The following is a 19,405-nucleotide window of genomic DNA, read 5'->3' on the forward strand; positions in this document are numbered from 1 at the left end:
AGTGAAAGCTGAAAATATTGATTCATACCTCTTTATCTTTTTAAGAATAAAATTAAATTAACAAGGGAAACAATTCCCATAGCTAATGAAAATTTTAGAATTAATGAATTAAAAATAAGCAAATTTCATAATTTCAGAATTTTATTGCGAGGTCGTGAACCTGTTACAATTTGGTGGCATTGAATATATAACAAACACCAAGGAGCCTGGAACAACGCATCAATTTGCCAAAAAAAAAAGAAATGGAAGGAAGCACTTTGAATTAAATACGTTCGTGATAAAAGGCATTAAAAATACGTCAAATAAAGACATTCAAAAATGCTTTGAATAATAAAAAGAAAATTAACACATTAAAAAAGGCACAAAATGAAATCAAGTAAATTGAATAAAATCATTAAAAAAATTTAAAAAAATGCGTTTAGTAAAAAAAAACATTAAATAAGATCATCAAAAACTACATTTAATAGAAACATTAATCACTTTACGATCAAGGACGTAATATTGCCTCCAAATGTCAGTGGAATAAATTCAAAACAAGTTCTTTGTTTTCTTTCCTCTCATCGTGAAGCTTTTTTGTAACCCAATACAATAGAACCTCTCGATAACGGACACCCATGAGATCAAGAATTTTGTCCGCTAATGGGGAGGTACGATTTACAGTGGAAATTCGTTTATACGATTTTTACATTTATATGACGTGTGGCGTCGGTCGCAATTGGTGTATATGTTACTGTAAAAGCGATATACCTTTGGATATGCATAATCACTAATGGGCTCGATAAAAAAAAGGTTTTATTATTACTAGTACATTGATAACTTAAATTTCACTACATTTATCACTTTCACCGACGATTATTCGTAATTCCCAAGTAATATTAAAGGACAGCCTGAGAAATATGGAGAAACTTATATACAGTGGAACCTCCCATAACGGACGATTTTCTGATCCCCGGTTCCGTGGAATAGGGCTTTAATGTATTTCACTCCCCGTTAGCAGACAGTAAAATCAAGCAAACTCTTATTTGTGAATTTATGCTCATAAATCGAGAACTTATCATATTCAACAGTGATTATGTATAATCCCAAGCTCAATTGGTAAAAAATATGATAATTCGTTAATTAATTACTTGATTAACTGAACATAACGATGGTCCAGGATAGCGATTCCGAATGGTGCTGTTGGGTTTTGTTTGCACATGGTTGATATGTGTGAACAATGCTAACATAACTGATAATAGATGGCTTTTTCTCAGCCCAAAATATCAAGGAAACATTTTATTTTCTGGATATTATGCTGAACCTCAGCATAATATCCAGAAAATAAAATGTTTCCTTGATAACTGATAATGTTTCTATGAAATTTTTTTTCTTCATGCTTATTTTAATTTTTATTACAAAATATGTGTGTTGTGCACGTACCATATAAGGGTAAAAATAATTAATTGGTTTAATGAAGAGTGAAGAAAGGTTATAATTTTTTCTATATTTTTATCAGACTCGCCACCTTTATTTGGGAATTATATATAATCACCAGTACAAGTGATAAAATGTGATGAAATTTAATCAAACTTTTTCTTTACCGAGACCATTGATGATTACGCACAGTAATATAATGCACATAGGATATAGGAACCGATTTGCGACCGAAGACGAAAGTCGTATAAACGAGGTTCTACTGTATATCGTACCTCATCCCCCAATAGCGGACACTCACCGTTAGCGGGCAAAAGTTTTGGTCCTATATGTGTTCGTTATCGAGAGGTTCTACTGCATAACCTTTCTTCTCTTCATTAGGACATTATAGACTCTGGAACCCGATCAATGAACTTTGTAAGAGGGCCTAACCCCCCACCCCGTAAGAATTCATGGATATATAATGTAATTCCATCGAGGCCGCCTTAAGACCATCATGGGCCCCCGGGCCAAGGGATTTTCGCAAAATTTCCCTACCTGGCAAATTCTCGAAAATTTCAACCTGATCTGAAAAACTGGAGAAATCTATTGTGGTTAGTCTCACATAGTTATTTTAATAGTCCCAACCATACAAAATATAGGTTTGGCAGCCTACACGACCATCATTCATAAGAGAAGGATTGTTTTAAAGTTGGCGAGAATCTCTTTTTTTTTTTTAATTGAAAAATTGAATAGGATTTCTTTAATTTTTGAAAAGCGTTCGTGCTCCCACTCCTGATACCAAGGTGTGCAACTTATGGCGCGCGTGCCGCAGGTTGGCCTCCCCAGCACTTCCTAGAGATAGAGGATTTATCTCTAAGAGGTGCTGCCTCCATGGCCCCCACAAAGGTGGGGCTGACAGTGCTGTAGCCCTGAGGCCAGGGACAGTTACCATTATTTTTTGTTTTTTATAAACTCACTATAGAGGGGCCCGTGAAAAGTCTGGTTTGGGGCCCGCCAAAGATCAAAGCCTGGGACCCTGCTCAAGGATGTGGCTGCCTCCCCTGTCCTATACCACCGTAATGGACATATGGTTCTATAGTATGGTTCTGAAGTGGTAACCCTACCCCCAGGGCCGTCTTAAGAGCATCATGGGCCCCCGGGCCAAGTGATTTTTCTGAGGCCCTTCCAGGAAAATTCTCAGAAATCTCAACCAGATCTCATTTTTGTGGGGCCCCTTTTCTTTTGATGTCCCCGGGCCGTGCCGTCTTAACGCATGGGCCCACCCGGACACGGCCCGGGGGCCTCAAGAAAAGAAGTGGCCTCACAAAAATGAAATATGGTTGAAATTTTCGAGAATGTGTCTAGTAGGGTCTCAGAAAAATCACTTGGCCCTGGGGCCCATGATGCTCTTAAGACGGCACTGCCTACCCCTAAGGGTAGCTCTACTGGTATGAATTCAGTGTTTTTTTTGTTGTTGCGTATTTTCATCACCAGATTTCTGATACGTCACTTGCCCCGGTTGTATGTTTCGCTTGTTCTTACTTCTTCAATCTCTTGTATCTTGAGAATACAGTATATCCATTCATTATCCTTCCTTCTCTTACGACAGCTGCCAATATCGTGACACTGAAACATTTCTTAGTTGCGAGTTCGATTCTGCATCGATAGATGACGCCGTTTCACATTGAGAGATATTCTTCTTCTTTCCCTCCTATCGAAGAGCTACCGCCATCTGTTGAAGTAAAATAAAACTAATTAGTTACAATTTTGATTTTACGTCGAAAGATGCCGCAACATGTAACAAAATTTGTGTTCTGGAAAAAATTGTTGGGGTAAAAAATGGTGATAAATCCAGTCACATATTATTAATTTGTGTGTGATTGCTGGTGTTTGAGCAAACACATCAAAACGGTCGGTTGTTGCGCATAATAGCCAATGAAGATTCCGACCATTACGCATAATAACCGTTAAAGACTCCGGCTATTGTGCATAATAACCGTTAAAGACTCCGGCTATTGTGCATAATAACTGATAAAGATTCCGGTTATTATGTATAATGACCGATTTATCACTTTACTCCGTGGTGGTTCTAGCTAAGACGCCTTCATATACGTATAAAGGGGTTCTAGCTCTAGCAGACCTCCTCAAAGACGTCCCTGGTCGAAGGGCTTTAGGCAAACGTAGGATGGCTTGACGTCCCGGTTTTTTGCTATTTTCCACCCTGTCCCGAATTTGTCCCGGTTTTTTGCTTGCGCAGTGAAATAGAATTATTTTCAATATTTTTATTTAACTATTTAACTATTAGCTATGTTGGATATTACGCTAGGAATTTTTTATTTCACTGTTATATTTTTGCTATGTTAAAAAGTAGGAATGATAAACATGATCATAATACATCGACAAATAATAATTGGTAATATACATACTAAGCGGACAAAAAGCAAGGAATAAAAGAAAAAAATTAATAACAATAGAAATATATGGACATATAATTATAATAGGACTTTTGTCAAACTTTTATAGTGTAATACCGGCCTTAGACCGGGATTACACTATAAAAGTTTTAAAAAAGTCCTTTTATGAAACATGAAAAATTCCACCAATAAGCTTATCTGTTGCATTTGCTCGAATGTAACCTACTAGCTTTATTGGTTGCATTTTTTAAGTTTTATAAGAAGGATTTTATCAAACTTTAAAAATGTAACCAACCAATAAGTACATCTGCTACATTCGAGCGAACTTACTGATCCTCCTATTGGTTGCATTTTTCAAGTTTTATAAATTAACTTTTATCAAACTTTTATAGTGTAATCCCGGCCTAAGAGTACTTAAGTTACTCCCCCACCAGTAATTTATTAGTATATAATGTAACGTATCTCACCTATCATGGCATGCGCCTTCAGTCACGTGTATAAGGGAAATATGGCAACCATGACTCCCATCCCTATGTTTTACTCATTTTTGCGCCTCTGTGTGGAAGTAGTGTGATAATATTTTCGTAATGCATTGTTAGTTTTAAATCTGACACTGTAATGATCACCAAATGAGAGTTTTTGAAAGATTTTGCAGGCACCTCATATGGTCACTCTAGGTAAAGGGACTCTGAATTAAACTCCACCTTTTATCTGCCGGAACAACACACCATGGCATAACCATTAGCCATACGTCCCGCTTTTAAAGAAATTGCCCCGTTTTTTAGTCCAGAATTGTTTCGCTATTCTTAACTGCCAGTTGAACCTTGTTAATGCCAAAATACCTACTCCATGCTTCCCAAGGAAGAAATTAGGGAGGTGTGACGGGGTGGGTTTTTTTTTCTTGGCGCTTTAGATCCGTGTTTCCTCAAAGTGGGCAATATGGCCTCCCCAGTGGGTGATAGAAGGGTTCAGGGAAACAGCAGAAGCTTTGGATTTAGTATAAGATCCTAAGGGTTGTCTTGAATTGGGGGCGATGAGAAAAAAAAATTTCTGAAGAAAGGGGCGATGGAACTAGAAGTTTGGGAAACTATGCTTTAGGTTTAGACCCTGGACAAGTAAGAACCCAAATTATTTCTTTGCCTTTATTTGACCGCTCACTTAAAAAATTACTGGGTGGGGCTGACGGGGCTCCAGCCCGGGACGATTCTCATCATTTCTCGTTTTTTCAAACTATAAATTTACTATAGACAGCCCCGAGAAAAATCTGACCTGGGGACCTGCCAAAGTTTCCAGCCTAAGGGGGGCCCTACTGCAGGATATGGTCGTTTGGATTTTTATTATTCAAAAATTTTAAAAATTTATGTACATAAACAAAAGCTTAGTCTACTGCCCGGGTGCACCGCACCCCCTCACACCCTCGCTTTTAAGCCGCCCCTGCATTTAGTGTAACACAGTCACTACAAAATTCTCTTTCTTAAAATGAATAAATAAATACAGTGTAAAAAATCTCTCACGATACTCGCAGTTTAACATTACAGTGGAAATGCCTTTGCACTGTAATGTTAAACTGCTGCCTCTCGATATAACGATAATCCCTCTCATAGGCGTACGCAGAATTTTCTCGGGGAAGGGGGGGGGGATAAAAAATTTTTCTTCTTAGGGTAGGGTTACGTTTTTCCCTGCAAAATAACACTATAATCTCTGCTTGGAGGGGGGGGGGATTAGAACAACCCCCCCCTCCCCTGCGTACACCAATGATCCCTCTACAACGATGTTTTTTTTCTTGGTCCACGGAGTGTCGTTATATCGAGTTTCCACAACAAAAAGAACTGATTTTATGAAATACAAAATTGCCATAAAGCAGTAAATGTTCCCAAAGGTGAGAGAAATTATCATAGAGTTACCAGATTCCCGAAACTTCGAGATATTTGTACCGTTGTAGGGCCTGTTGCAAGACTTTTTAACGAGGAGATCGGCTTTCATTCACGCCTCGAAGTTGGGAACCATAGAAAACCAATTCAGGAGATCACTACTGCGCCGTTGCACAGCGTGGTATTTTGGCAATCGGGGGGGGGGGGGCAAAATTAAATTTTGGACTGATCTGAAAAGGGGGAAAAACATATTTCTCGATAGCAAAATGTCCCCATATTGTGGAAACGTGGTTAGTGTTTCTTTTTTAAGCATGCACAGTTCTGTTCGAGCATGTCTAAACATGGGCTTCGTCACCCATTTCATTCCGTCGACTTTGCTTGACCAGTGTATACCACGCATTTTATTTTGCGCTGTTTTTGTTCAATGGCAATAATTTACACCCTTTTCTGATATTTTTAATTCAAAAATTTTTCAAAATTGCTTATAATTATCCTGAGCGTTATTTTGTAAAGTAAGGGATTTTTATCATATAAATTGTTATTTTTTCTAATTTCTTTTAAGGCTTTAAGTACAGGGTGGGCAAAAAGTCCGTAGAAACTTTAAAAATGCATAAAAAACGGAAAATAACCGAAATAAAAAACTGTTTGCAGGGTTTGCATCGCTAGGTCACGGAAATGTTTTCTATAGGAAAAAAAATAGCTCAAAACAGCCGATAGATGGGGCTGGCGTACAGAAGTCAAAGAAAAGATACGCAAATAACGAACAGAATACCTCCAAATCGTTTATTACAGCATTATATGTTACATGACCACCACTACAGGGAATAACACATTGCAGGCGAGTCACGAATCCCGCAACGGCAGAGTGCAGCAGGTCCACATACACGGTTTACAACGGTGAACTGATTGTGGATTAGGAGCGCAAGCTCTTATAACCGTTTCATTTGCATATTCCATCGAAGTCGCTCGTTCCAGCGCCACCTATCGGCGGTTTTTTGAGTTATTTTCCACCTTGTCTTAAAAAAAATTCCCGTGAACCAGCGATGCTAATCCTGCAAATCGTTTTTATTTCGGTTATTTTTCTGGTTTTTATTCATTTTTAAAGTTTCTACGGACTTTGTGCCCACCCTGTATATTTTTAAGCGTTATTGAGCGCTCTGACCATATACAAGTTACAACTAACATGCTTGACTAATTATAACTTCGAAAACTTGCTGCGGAAACACCTGCGGAGACTAAAACAATTTCACTTTTTTTTTTCGGAGGGTTCACCCTCTTACAAAATTTATTTGAGGGAGTGGGCTCTACAGCCTCAGCCCTCTAGGTTCCGGCGCCTACGTTCCATCACCCACCGGATGGGGGGGGGGATTGATATTGCCTATTTTGGGAGATACTGGTTTAAACCATGTCGGCGAATACCGCCCTTTTAGAGTCCCAGGTATACTTGCAGGGATGGAGGAAACGTGCATAGCACAGGAATGGCTGAAAGTCGGAAAAAAAGTCGAGGAAAGAGTAGTCAAGAGAATTGGACTAGAATGTGATAGTAGAATTAGACTAGAATGTGATAGTAGAATTAGACTAGAATGTGATAGTAGAATTAGACTAGAATGTGATAGTAGAATTAGACTAGAATGTGATAGTAGAATTAGACTAGAATGTGATAGTAGAATTAGACTAGAATGTGATAGTAGAATTAGACTAGAATGTGATAGTAGAATTAGACTAGAATGTGATAGTAGAATTAGACTAGAATGTGATAGTAGAATTAGACTAGAATGTGATAGTAGAATTAGACTAGAATGTGATAGTAGAATTAGACTAGAATGTGATAGTAGAATTAGACTAGAATGTGATAGTAGAATTAGACTAGAATGTGATAGTAGAATTAGACTAGAATGTGATAGTAGAATTAGACTAGAATGTGATAGTAGAATTAGACTAGAATGTGATAGTAGAATTAGACTAGAATGTGATAGTAGAATTAGACTAGAATGTGATAGTAGAATTAGACTAGAATGTGATAGTAGAATTAGACTAGAATGTGATAGTAGAATTAGACTAGAATGTGATAGTAGAATTAGACTAGAATGTGATAGTAGAATTAGACTAGAATGTGATAGTAGAATTAGAATGTTATAGTAGACTAGAATGTTATAGTAGACTAGAATGTTATAGTAGAATAGTAGACTAGAATGTTATAGTAGAATAGTAGACTAGAATGTTATAGTAGAATAGTAGACTAGAATGTTATAGTAGAATAGTAGACTAGAATGTTATAGTAGAATAGTAGACTAGAATGTTATAGTAGAATAGTAGACTAGAATGTTATAGTAGAATAGTAGACTAGAATGTTATAGTAGAATAGTAGACTAGAATGTTATAGTAGAATAGTAGACTAGAATGTTATAGTAGAATAGTAGACTAGAATGTTATAGTAGAATAGTAGACTAGAATGTTATAGTAGAATAGTAGACTAGAATGTTATAGTAGAATAGTAGACTAGAATGTTATAGTAGAATAGTAGACTAGAATGTTATAGTAGAATAGTAGACTAGAATGTTATAGTAGAATAGTAGACTAGAATGTTATAGTAGAATAGTAGACTAGAATGTTATAGTAGAATAGTAGACTAGAATGTTATAGTAGAATAGTAGACTAGAATGTTATAGAAGGGTGGCAAAACTATAAAAATGCGGCCTGGGATTGCAACAACGCCCTTGATTTCAACGTTATAACTGGGGGCAGGGAGGGGGCTACAAAACATCTCACCATGTCACAAAAAAGAAATCGATTCTGTTTGTTCCTCGTCGTCACATGTCATCATATTTGAAGGATAGATTCATCGTGTGTGTGTGTGAGTTTTTACACGGAAAATATCCGGGAATAAATACACACATCGAAGAGAATATTTATTCTGTGTATTTATTCTGAAGAAAAATGTCTGACTTTTGTCCTCTTGGGCATCTATCGATTATTTTGTCGAAAGTTTGTTCTCGTGTATGTATTCGGAGGCTTTTGAGGGAGACGCAGTTGGCAACACACGAAACACACGTCGAAATGTTAACCCCTTGGGCGGGAGGTGATTGGTGGATAGCGAGTGAGTTGTCTCTTGTTCTGTGTCCCGCGGGCGTCGCGTTCGGGTCGGTGACAAACATCGGTGTCCTGATTGCGTCAATAAGGCAGAAAACACGTAGGTAGCGTTTTAGAAACTGTGACCGTCACCGCCGCCGGCCATCTTATGTCTGTGTGTGTGTGTGTGTTATTATGTGTAGTATAACACTCACACCAAAGCGATGCCAAACTCTCTCTCTCTTCCCCCCCCCCCCCCCGCCACCTACACGTCATTAAAAGATCGAAAAGACCTCATGATTTTAAGTGAGAGAAAGTCGTTATATACGACCATCCTTTGTGGTGGCATCAAGACGGTAAACCACGATCAATGGCTGCTCTTTGATGATGGTGATCAAAAAGCATTCCGGGGGTTTTTGGAAAAGTCTTTCTATTTTATTTGTGCCATTTTGATTGGTTAACCGAGTTGTTAAATACACGTTGAAGGAGACCGTGTACACGTATTGGTACAAAATCTCCTCATTAATATCGAAAGATTTCCGTTCGATTTACGGACATATTTGAAATTTCAGGAGAAAATGATTTGCCACCAGGCATAATCATTGAACAATAACCGGGCATAATCCCTAGGTGAATTTCTCCTTCCCTCCTGAGAAATATCAAGATCTAGGAGGGACAGGTATTTTGATCATTATTTTTGTATAAGGTTAATCTCCTTATACCAAATAAGGGGAGGTTATCCAGGGCTATAGCGTGCCCCCGGGGCGTACTGCTCATTGGGGCTCCCTTTGAAAGAAAGGGTTATGCTCAGAAAGAAGGAGGTGTTTTGTCCCTTCCTCCTCTCATTTTGCAGACTATTCAAACAAGAAACGGCCAAAATTTCTAAGAAATATGAAAAATAAATGTAATTGCTTTTACATTTACAATTATTCACATTTATCTCGAGCCGAATGGGCCTTCATTCGGCTCGGGGGGGCCCCCATGGCAGACTTTTTCTTGGGGGGGGGGAACCCCTTGAAAGGGTTATGTTCAATGAAAAGACGTGTTTGCCCTCCTCTTCCAATTCTGTACATTATTTCAAACAAGAAACTGTCAAAATTTCTAAGAAATATGAAAAATAAGTAATTTTTTTTGTGGGGGGGGGCCCATTGGAATCGAATCCCCTGGGCATTGCCCCGGTTTCCCCGGCTTAGTTACGTGCCTGCGGTTATTAAAAAAACACAGTGTTTTTCTCCTTTTTTTTTTTTTGGAAAAAAACTTATTTTTTTTCTGCTCATCTTAGCTGCGCCACAGTGATTTGTAAATATGTCGCAGGGCCATTTAAATGATCTGGAAATGTGCCGCGGGTCACTCAAGTGATATTTAAACGTGTCGTCACGGTAAACGTGTTAAGTGCTCTGGAGCTGTGCCGCGGTGATATGTGCAATGAATATGCTATGGTGAAATGATCTGGGATGTCATAGGTTATTCAAGTGATTCGAAATACATCGCTGGTCACAGCGTACTAGAAACGTACCGCTTAGTTCATTTTTCTAAAATTAGGTTTGAGGTCACGAGCCACAACAGATGACTCTTAGATCATCCGTTGTGGCTAAGTTGTCACTCTTTTGGTCACTCCCATGCTTACATACACTATTTTGGTTACTCCCCCATGCTTACATACGCTATTTTGATTATTCTCCATGCTTACAAGTCACTCTTTTAGTCACTCACATGCTTGCATACTGTTTTGGTCGCTCACATGCTTGCACACTATTTTGGTCGCTCACATGCTTGCACACTATTTTGATCACTTACATGCTGACACACTCTCATGCTAAGTCACTCTTTTGGTCACTCCCCATGCTTACATACATTATTTTGGTTACTCCCCATGCTTACATACACTATTTTGATTACTCCCCATGCTTACACACTATTTTGGTCGCTCACATGCTTGCACACTATTTTCATCACTTACATGCTGCCACACTCTCATGCTAAGTCACTCTTTTGGTCACTCCCCATGCTTACATACATTATTTTGGTTACTCCCCATGCTTACATACACTATTTTGATTACTCCCCATGCTTACATACACTATTTTGATTACTCCCCATGCTTACATACACTCTAAGTCACTCTTTTAGTCATTCACATGCTTGCATACTGTTTCGGTCATTCACATGCTTGCTGCACACTGTTTTTGTCACTCACATGCTTGCACACACTCTAGGTCACTCCCTGATCTGATCCCTCGCTCTTTAGGTCACTCTTTCAGTCATTCACATACTTTCACACGCTCTAGGTCTTCACACTCTTTTAGCCACTCACGTGCTTGCACACGCTCCAGGTCACTGATCTGGTCCCTCACTCTGTAGGTCCCTTTTTTGTTCATTCACATGCATGCTCTCGTTCTAAGTCACTCTTTCGCTCACTCGCCTGCTAGCAAACTCTCTAGGTCACTCTTCGTCTCTCTAGGTCTCACTAATCCCTTACTATCTCGGCAGAGGCGGATTTATTTAGGGTAATACAAATTTTGTCCCCCCTTCTCCCTTTCTACTAATTTTTTTTTGGTCTTTCATTCCTCAAATTTGCCGCCCTTTTGAGCTTGCCGCCCTTATAAATACGTCATTGAATTGTCGTCATAAGTCAGGGATTCCTAATCTACGGGTAACAGGGGCACCTGATAGGTCGTCTGAATCCACTTATAATCCAGTTGTACATTCATTTGTTGTATCTTTGGTTCAAGGGGGCGTCTTAGCGATTTCGGCGGCCTGGGCTGGGTTCCAGACATTTTTGGGCCCCCCCCCCTTGATCAATTACAGTATTTTTTACAATATTTTTGGGGAGAAGCCGGTATCAAAAATGACATGATATTAAATTACAGAATGCATAGGAGTGCGGAAAATGATCTAAGCCTATTTAAAATATGAACACACTTAAGTATAAATATTAATGAAAACTCAGAAATCATGGAAGAGGTTGAAATTAATCAAAATCATTCCAAAATTAATGAAAACACATTTTCCATGTGTCAGGGGAAAATGATTAATGAAAAAATAATTGAAAATTAACGATAGAAAAATAGTTCCCGAATTAATTTGAAATTTATGAAGGAAATAATTTCAGGATGATTGAAAAAAATTCAATTACACACCTGTATGAGTGACAACGTGACTGGTTGGGGTGACAGAATGAGTGGCCAATTAATTGTAAGGGGTGAGTGACCATATGTGTAGTCATGTGAGTGGGTGCGTGACTGTATGAGTGTCTACTAATCGAAAGGGTGAGTGATCGAATGAGTTATCAAGTCAGCGACAACATTATTAGTGATCAAGTTAGTGACTGTATGAGCTACCAAGTGTGTGACTGTGTGAGTGGTCAAGTGAGTGACTATATGAGTGGTCAAGTGCGTGACCGTATGAGTGCACAAGTGAGTGGCCATATGGTAGACCGTGTGAGTGACCGTATGAGAGACCAAGTGCGTGACCACACGAGTGACCACCATAGGGTCACGGTGATCATATGGTTGACAGAATGAATGACCTTATGAGCGATCAAGTGAGTGGGACATTTTGTCCCATTTCCCTTGTGTAACAAAAATGAATAGACTGCAAAAATGTGAACAATAAATATATTCATATGGCCACTCACCTACTCGCCTGGCTACTTATATGGTCACTCACTCTATCACTCATATGGTTAAGCGGAGATAGACTTGGAAGTCTCGGGGGCCCGATGATGATGTCAATTCATATATACATTAGATCAGTCGACTCCACCTTTGAAGCTGGGCCCCCTCCCCCCCCCCCCATGTATCTCCACCCATGCCCAGGGCTAAAGCCTTGTTGGCTCCTCTAGAGACATCATAGACCGGGTTTCACTAATTTCGGGAACTAAACATTTTGTTTATCACAAATATTAAAAAAAAAGAAATTTCATATTAAAAATAGACCTATGGGTTGTCGCTAAGCTGATCACGCTGATTTAGGGTCGCAGCTGAAAAAGGTTAAGAACCCCTGTTGCATAAGTGTTCGTGAAGGACGAAAAAAAAATGGCGACGGTATTAACGACGACCACTAATACTGGTGCCACATTTGGAGGTGGTGAGAGATGTGTTTGTGTGAAGACACGGGAGCATAAGGAGACACGCTCTTGGCAAAAATCAAATAGGAAAGCCAAGACTCTCTCTCTCTCTCTCACACACACCATCGGTGTCTTTTCTGAATTAACGAGCAGTGGCGGTGCTCTTTGGTGGGTATAAAGAGAGTGTGTGTGTATAGCAACGCCATTGCCGTGTCCCTTTCCCCCTTTTAGCACTTTCACAGAGAGCTCGTTAAACACACTCCAGTGCATGCACCAACCAACCAACCACCACGTTGTGGTCCGCCTTCCCGCTTTTCGGAGAAAGTGACACTCGCTCACCGAGTCCAATGCTCAACCACCTCGTTATGATGGAGGGACTCCTTTTAGCAAAATTCTACTCTCTCTCTCTCTCACGCTGGTGTGGCCCTCGTTTCTTGCGATAATGCAGACACAGACACCATTATTTTCATTTTTTTTTTTCAATGTGGCAAACAATTTGCGTCACATTCCGATCGGTGATTGGTTGGTTACGTTTTCTTTCCGATTTGAGGACGAATTGTCACGAGTTATCGCGTCTTGCGTGCCCATTTGCATAACAACCCGTTCATATGCATACACATATTTCTTCCTTCGATGCATACTTCTCTTTTACGCTTCGTAGGGGGGGGGGGCTATGTACTATGTATATAACGTTTTCAAAAACCGTTATGAAAAAAAACATTGTAGGCGGGAAAGCGCTTTTTAAACGTGAAATTTCGATGAGTGTTAGTGAAAGTAGACTGCGAAAATAAGCCGTACTAAGCGCAGGGCCGTAACTAGGATTTTTGCCGCCACACAGAACTTTAAAATTCGATAATTTTGCAACGGTGTTCTTTATTCCTACCTAAAACTGCCGCCCCCTAAATTTTGCAGCCCGGGGCAGTTGCCCTCCCCCCAGTTCCGGCCCTGCTAAGCGGGATCCACTATATAGTGATCCTATAGTGTTGTATGTACAACACTGAGTTGTTCAAACTTTAGAAAAGTGCGGAGGCAATTAAGTGATCTAGAACTGTGCTGCGAGTCACGTAAGTAATCTTTAAATCTGCTGCGGGTCGCTTAAATGCTCTGGAACCGTGTTGTGATCTGCAAATATGCCGTGAGTCACTTAAATGATCTCGAACTGTGACGCGGGTTACTCAAGCGATTTTTGAATGTGTGCGCAGGCTGGACTTACGCAGGTGTGAAGGGTGCCCGCTGCCCGCGCAGCTAAATTTTAAGGGCAGCAAAACGGAATAAAAATACTTTGATGGCTTTGTTAAAAACGTTCAAGTCAAAACGTAAATAGCTTAGAATTCAGTCCAAAAACTCTAAAATTCCGGCATCGAGCCCTCTGGTTTCCACAGAGCCCCCCCCCCCCCGTCCGCCAAGCCAAGAGAAGGATATAGATAGATCTAGTATCCCAGGCGCAGGACCAGATAGAGACGCTAAATTTTTTTTTAAATTATTCAAAATTACACGAGGGAGGCATTGTTCGTGATTGCCAGGCTGAAAGACTATGTAATTGTGGCCCTGGGTAGATAATCCGTTGTCTAGCCTGACCCCCAACCTTTAAGTGCATGGGGCACTTGTAATGTTTCCTGGGCGGCGGGCACTATTGTCCAAATTCATTGCCGAACGGCCTTCTCAAATGTTTTTTTATGACCATGAAAAAAAAAATAGTAGTCTGATATCCATTACTGGGTGCAAATGTGAGCCTGAAGTACACCAGGGGGTTCATGGTTATAGGCGAGTTTAGAAACTTCGTTTTAGAGGGCCGAAAAACAGTTTTTGCACCGAGCCGCCAAATACTTAAGCTTGCCCCTGTGTGTGCGGGTCGCTTAAGTGCTCTGGAACTGCGTCATATTGATTTTTAAATATTCCGCAGGTCAATAATAATCTGGGAATGTGTATAATATTTTTGGAGCTTTTTTCTAATTCCTGCAAATACAGAGTAGGCTCCTGCCTTTTTCATCGTGTCAAGATGAACACACAACCAGTGCTGTCTGAACGCATGGGCCCACATGGGCCACACTTCGGGAGTCTCAAGTGCAGAAAGAGCCTTACGAAAATTTAGATCTAATCAAATTTTCGACAGTGAGTGTATAAATTGGGAGGCAGGTATTTCTAGCTAGGACCGGGGGGGGGGGGAAGGCAGTTTTCCCGGGGGCCGTTATGATGCCGTTAAGACGGCCCTACAGAACGGATATTTCGACTACGTAGACATTTTTTTATTGCAACATAAATGAAGAATGTCACAGTTTTTGATTGCGTGGAACCTTAGAAAAGAAAATTAGAATTAGAAAAGCTCACGCGGTACTCTTGGAGGTTCCGCAGAACACCAATTGGAAACCTATGATTGCCTAAAATTTAAAAATATATAAATGATTTCGCATGTTCAAGTGCAAGTCAGGAGCTTGTTCAGGGTCCTGAAATTATGGGGGGGGGGAAAGGGATAAATAAATTTGAACAATATATATTCAATAACTGACAAAAAAAATCGTTGACCCTCCTCTGGTGAGCATAAAAATCGGGTCCCATGGACAGGATTTCATCATACAGTTCAAATTATAAATCGAATGATGAATATCTGCTTGGCCATATTTTCCCACCGATATCATAATTGCTCACCATCAAAATCCAAGTCTGGATCTGTGAGAATCGGCCTCAGGTCCGATCGCGCGTCACGTGAACAGTGGGTGGGCCGGTGGGATAGACCTACCTATCCATAGGCAAGAGTCGAGCAGATGTTCTCTCTCTCCGAGCCACTTAACAAAATATGGTATATATAACCATCGCGTTATCGATATGTACTAATCTCTATTATGGTACTACATGTCACGTGTCACATACGGGGGGTGCAAGAGACGGATTCTTTTGTGGGTGCGGATTCACCAGAGATGATGTCGGAAAATCCTCCATTTTTACGGTAAATATGAGGGTCCATGCCAAAGAAACATGAAGATACTATCATCCGTGATCTGAAAATGTGATTTTCAGAGACACTAGGACACGCCTCCCCAAGAAGAGTTCGTCACTCTCCGCCTAGGATTGAATCGTCGCCAAGTTATGATGCCAACGTCACTTTTTCATTCGCAGTCTGCTGAAACAATCGATGAAGATCGGCAATTTTCTCTAAACTGCTGCAATAGATGGCTTTTTTGTATTGCTTGTCTGGCCCCTTCCAATGATACCCTCAGGGTTACTGAGGGTCCTATATAATGATATCCTTAGCTACTACTACTGAACCACACATGCACCTCGTCCATATTCCTCTAAGGAACTTCTAACGAATTGGTATATGCTGGAACGTGCTTGTACGTATAGTGAACCTTCCATGAAGTTTGTTTCTGTGTAATGCTTGTTATGTGTAATGTTGCCATCTGCAATTAGTAACCCTTAGCTGCATTTTTAGTCAATTACCGCTTTAATAATGGAAGGTAATAATTATATTTAATACCTTTCGAAAAAACGGAAATGATTAGGGGGAGGGGTTGCCCTAGCACTGTGTTTTCTAAAGTGGGTGATATCGGCCCCGGTGGGAGATGAAATGGTCCAGGGGGGCCATAGAAGCTACAGGTATAACATAGGTTCCTATGGGTTCACTTGAGATGAGGGAGGCAATGAAAGAAAAACATTTCGGCAAATTTGTGAAACAATGCCCCTAGCACAAAGGATGTTCAACATTTAGGAGAGTGCGGGCCTTTTCATTGATCAAAAAACGCGTCGAGGGCCACTTGATTAAGTGATCTGTAAATATGTTTGAGTGATCTGGAACAGTGACGCGGGCCACTTGAGTGAACTGTGAATGCGACGCGGGTCACTTGAGTGATCTGTAGATGTCTCGAACCCCTAAAGCAATGTAAAACTGCATCGTGGGTCATTTAAGTAATATGGAAATGTACCGCAGGGCGCTGAAGTGATCTGGAACAGCTTCGCAGATTACTGTAAATGTGCCGCAGTCATTTAAGTGATCTGGAATTATTCCGCGGGCCACTTAAATGATGTCGAACTTCACCAAGAGTCACTTAAGTAATCCATGAATGTGCTGGGGGCCCCTCAATTGATCTGAAGCCATGCCGCTCGTTACGTAAATGATCTGGAAATACGAAGCGGGGGGGGGGGTTTCAAGTTCATTTTTACAAAATTAGGTTTAAGGTCGCGGCCTACATCATATGACTCTGAAAGCCACTTTTCACCCACGGGCCCTCATGGATTCCCTGGGTTGAACATGTATGTTCTAGCATTTTTGGTGCGTCAAAAACCAAGACAGTAGCAATTGCTGAGTTCATACTAGGATTCCTAATGGCTTCATATTAATTGTAGCCAATTTCGTTTTTCAAACAAAAAGGTCTTTAGACAAATTGCTAAACCAGACTAGTCATTTGATGACATTGACGGACTAAGGCGGATAGTCCAGAACGGGAGGGGTGAATCATGCGAGAGTGTGGTCATTTTGGATGACATTGCCGAAAAGATATTCATTTTTGGATAACATTGTCGAACGGATATTCGTTTTGTGATTACATTGATAATTGGGCACTCGTTTAACGACATTGAAGAATGACCACTCGTTTGACGACATTGAAGAATGACCACTCGTTTGACGACATTGAAGAATGACCACTCGTTTGACGACATTGAAAAATGGACGCTCGTTTTTGGACAACATTCCAAAAACGAGTGTCGTTCGACATAACATTGTCAAACGGGCTCTCGTTTTTGGATAACATTGAAGAATGGACACTGGTTATTTATGGTCATCGAAGAATGGACACTCGTTATTAGTTATTTATGGTCATCGGAGAATGAATGGACACTCGTTATTAGTTATTTATGGTCATCGGAGAATGAATGGACACTCGTTATTAGTTATTTATGGACATCGAAGAATGGACGCTCGTTATTTATGGACATCGAAGAATGGACACTCGTTATTTATGGACATCGAAGAATGGACACTCGTTATTTATGGACATCGAAGAATGGACATTCGTTATTTATGGACATCGAAGAATGGACACTCGTTATTTATGGACATTGAATAATGGACACTCGTTACTTTGGTGAAAGAATACTGGTTATTTGATGACATTGACGAAAATAGACCCCTTAAATATATACTGACCTTGGTGAGTTTATGACGTTCTTTGTCCTAAGTATCAGGCAGTGGTAGTAATTTGGCGAGCGCTCAGTGTATTATACATTACACGGCCTAAACTAGACACTATCGGTGCTTGGTCATCCGCACTATAGCCAAGTAGGCTGCAGGAGATCAAACCTTATCCGAAACACTCGACACCAAGTACACGGCCCGGACACAAAAGCCTACCAGAAACTGAATGACAGCAAAATAGCTGCTACAACCCTGTTGGGCTCAGTATCTCTGGGCATTATCTGCAGAAAAAAGATGGCATTGGGCCGAAATAGGTTGGCTCTCACGGTTATGCGATATCAAATACTATATAATACCCACATATCTCGTAAAAAAACATGGAGTACAATATGCTGATGCACAACATAATGTTGTACCCGATGCGAAAAAAAGAGAGATCATATCAATACCATCAAGCAGGCGGGCTGCCTATTGATAATCGCGCATAATATACTCTTAACAAGGCCTAGGGATACTGCATATCGAGTGAGGCTTTATCGTGACATCTCGGGCCGTATACGACATGTACACACGACTTCGCTAGATCGCTATCTGCTGTATCGGGGGCTTTTTGTAGGGCCATTAAGGGGTTGAGGCTGCTCTTTTGCCTCCCTTCTTTTTCGCAATTAGTAGCCCGCACTGTTGGATGGCCTACCCATACAGCATTGTGTTGTAACGAGCTCTTTTTTTTGAACCACTCTCGAGTCTTTTTATGACATGAAATGGATGTAAATCATGTTATTGGATACTTTCTATCGAAAAAAATCTATATATTTATGTATCTGTCTTGTAATGAGGCTTATTATTTGTTGCGTGGGACCCCTACCCTGGAGAGGGCCCCCAGGCAGGAATATTTGTAAGGGTCCCGGCAGAAGTTTTCTCGAGATGCTTTATTGTAAATTTATTTTCTTCTAAAAAACAAAAAGATTGGCCCCCCAGGATAAAGCCTGGTCAGGCCTTCCTTCCCATACGGGGCTCATGAGTTGTGTCTCCTGCATATCTCTATATCAGCGGTTCTCAACCGGTGCTCCGCGGAGCCCTTGGGGCTCCGTGTGCATTTCCTAAGGGCTCCGCACCCACTCGAGGGAAGTAAAATAAATCGGCCAATTTGTGTGTGTGTGCTAAATAAAAAGAGGCCGAAAGGGTTCCGCCATATAAATTATGTACTAAAAAGGGACTCCTCGAGCCAAACAGGGCTCCGGCATAGAAATTATACGTTAAAAAGGGCTCCGCGAGTGTCAGAAAGGGTCGAGAACTGCTGCTCTATATTTATATAAGTGTAATTCCGATTTGCTATTTATAACGGTAGAGCGTTACGGCAAAGAGTTGCCCGATAGATCCTAGAGTTGTGTTTGGCTCACACCATGCCTCCCCCCCCCCCCGATATGATAGGCAGGGGACCCAGGACGAATCAATT

General features: G+C 40.5%; 1 long non-coding RNA gene across 1 annotated transcript in view; it reads right to left on the reverse strand.

Annotated features, from left to right (window-relative positions):
• Positions 1–142: 142 nt before the first annotated feature.
• The window catches only part of LOC149064436 (uncharacterized), a 76,686-nt gene continuing 57,423 nt past the window's right edge, over positions 143–19,405 (reverse strand). The window contains exon 3 of the long non-coding RNA XR_016195732.1: positions 143–3,127. This is a non-coding gene — a long non-coding RNA (uncharacterized LOC149064436). The remainder of the gene's footprint in view (positions 3,128–19,405) is intronic.

Source organism: Pholcus phalangioides, unplaced genomic scaffold (genome assembly GCF_987345545.1).
Source record: "Pholcus phalangioides strain wild (caught in Gottingen) unplaced genomic scaffold, Ppha-v1.0 ptg000042l_1, whole genome shotgun sequence".
NCBI lineage: Eukaryota > Metazoa > Arthropoda > Arachnida > Araneae > Pholcidae > Pholcus > Pholcus phalangioides.